The sequence below is a fragment of the Biomphalaria glabrata genome, chromosome 6 (assembly GCF_947242115.1).
Source record: "Biomphalaria glabrata chromosome 6, xgBioGlab47.1, whole genome shotgun sequence".
Lineage (NCBI taxonomy): Eukaryota > Metazoa > Mollusca > Gastropoda > Planorbidae > Biomphalaria > Biomphalaria glabrata.
The window spans coordinates 45,305,158-45,307,593 of record NC_074716.1 but is presented as its reverse complement, the minus strand read 5'-3'; the positions used below and the strand labels follow the sequence as shown (position 1 = coordinate 45,307,593).

General features: G+C 37.2%; 2 protein-coding genes across 3 annotated transcripts in view; one reads left to right on the top strand and one right to left on the bottom strand.

The window, feature by feature from the left end:
• The window catches only part of LOC106057545 (hyaluronidase conohyal-P1), a 199,086-nt gene that overhangs the window by 146,518 nt on the left and 50,132 nt on the right, over positions 1–2,436 (bottom strand). The window lies entirely within an intron of this gene.
• The window catches only part of LOC106057546 (uncharacterized), a 29,167-nt gene continuing 28,792 nt past the window's right edge, over positions 2,062–2,436 (top strand). The window contains exon 1 of one of the 2 annotated variants that reach the window (XM_056032313.1): positions 2,062–2,214. The gene's annotated coding sequence lies outside the window, so the exon portion shown is untranslated. Of the gene's footprint in view, positions 2,226–2,436 lie in introns of both variants that reach the window. The other variant, XM_013214787.2, reaches the window with a different exon arrangement.

The window sequence follows — 2,436 nt, the reverse complement described above, 5'->3', positions numbered from 1 at the left end:
TCAACTAATATTTGTTTGAATTAATTGTTAATTATTTTTAGAATTGTTTCTTTCTTTTCTCTTTTACTATTTTTAAAATCCTATTTAATTTTTTTTTCTCTGTCTCTCTTTCGTTCACTACCCCCATTATCCCTTTCTGACTCTTGTTTTTTTAAATCTTACTCTGTCTCACTGTCTCTCTCTCTCTCTGATTCTCTCTCTCTGACTCTCTCTCTCTGTCTCACTCTGACTCTCTCTCTCTGTCTCTCTCTCTCTGTCTCTCTCTGTCTCTCTGTCTCCCTCTGTCTCTCTCTCTGTCTCTCTCTCTATCTCTCTCTGTCTTTCTCTCTGTCTCTCTCTCTGTTTCTCTCTCTCTCTCTCTGTTTCTCTCTGTCTCTCTCTCTGTCTCTGTCTTTGTCTCTCTGTTACTCTCTGTCTCTCTCTGTCTGTCTCTGTCTTTGTCTCTCTCTCTCTCTCTCTGTCTCTCTCTTTCTCTATCGCTCTCTTTTTCAAAACGTTTCTGCTTATTCTCCAACAGCGATTAAAACAACCGAAGCGTGAATCAGGAGACAGTTGTTTCTTCTCGTGGTCCCCGGGCCAAAAAGGTTTGAGAACCAATGTCTTAAACGATCTGGATAGGCTTAAGTCTCATTGCTATTAAGAACAATTTAAATAAAGCAGGCTGCATGAGAAGAAACGAAAAAGGGCTTTTCTTTGGGCCTCACGTGTGCCCCGCTACCTTCTTGAGTTATCCAGCTGTTTGAGATGTCCTCTGCTCCCAGTTGCTTTCCTCCATGCCAGTGAGGGCAAAGGAAACTGAGGTGATTCCTATACCACTTCCGGGGGGCAACTCTTTTACGCCTCTTTCTTTGAGCTAATTAAAAGAGATTCCCTTTTAGCATGCCGTCATCCGACCCTGCTGAGCTAACGAACGGAAAGTAGTGCCTCTATAATGTCCACACCGGCCTCCAGCAGAATGGGATTATTGGTCAGTTGCTTATTGTTCCTTTATGTCTCTTTATGACTATCCCACAATATTTAAACTTTAAGGTGCTAGACCTCAAGTCTGTTCAGAATTCTATGTTTTAATTAAAAGACATTGTGTCACATTTGATATGAAGCTGCTGCCGTTAAAGGACCAGATCTTGAACCTGTGAGCCACCTAAACGTTTCACATAGCAGTAGTTCCTTTCACCAATCAGCTAGCTAAACATGACTTATTTCACTGGGGTAATATTCAATGACTGATGGGAATTATGTACTTTACATATTTGTTATCAACTGAATGTTTTAAATAATTGTAATCTAAATAAAGATGTGTGTCAGAAACAGTCTCTTACTATTGAATATCTCTGTTCACTTAAAAAAAGATATCAAATCACTATAATTTACCGGTTAGGGAGGCGCGGTGGTAAAGCGGTAAAGCGCTTGGCTACTGAACCCGGGACCGGGGGTTCGAATCCTGGTGAATCCACAAGGTCTGAAAGAGGAACTTTACTTTTTTTTTAACTTATAGATTACATAGGCTACTTCAAAAGAGGAGATAATTACGTCCTATGTGCATTAATGTGTTCTTCTAGTCGTGCATGTTAAATAGAGACTTGAACTCTACTAAGTCATTGGTTTTCCTGGCTGATTCAAGCAATCCACTAGTTGCTCTAGCCTCAATGGCATTATGGTATTACAAGTACTTACATACATTTGTCCTGGCATAATTATCATGAAATACACTCTAATCTTTGTGTCTGACTGAGTATTTTATTAGGTGGAGTTTTATGTATTATCGCTACTTTACTTTGTAACTTTCTGTCCTAAAGTGTCTGTAAATTAAATGATTTTAGTCTTACTTTAATATTAATCAGTCTTACTGACGTAGACAACTTTATTGGTTAATTTAAAAAAAAAATAGTATGGACGGTGTATTCTTTATTTTTAGTTTTTGGCACACTTCCATAAGGAAAACGAAATATCTGGGCCATCAGGGATCAGTTTTAAAAGACGCAACAATGCGCACAATTTTGTGCGTGGTTTGAAAGGATATGTTTGTAAAACGCGAAGGGAGGTTAATCAGAAATTGTAACATCATAAACCTATATGTAATTTTTTAAAAATCGAACATCTTTGTAAATCTATGTTTACAAACATTGACTAGTTGTTGTTTTTTTGGTCTGAGTTTAAATAAAACAGTCACTGGCAAAGTTTCTATTCGTCTGATACATTTTTAAGAAGGAACCAGTAAGTAGATAGTAAGTAACCTGTAAGTTGAGTATGTCTTGATATTAGATCTTTATCTAAAACACATGTACAAATTTAATCCGATATATATAGTGGCGATAATATTCAGTCACATTTATTATATTTTATATTTTATTATATATTTCCTAGGCGCGAGGTGGTTGAATTTTAAAGCATTTAGATTCTGAACCTGGGGTCTTGGGTTCTAATCTCGTTCAAGAC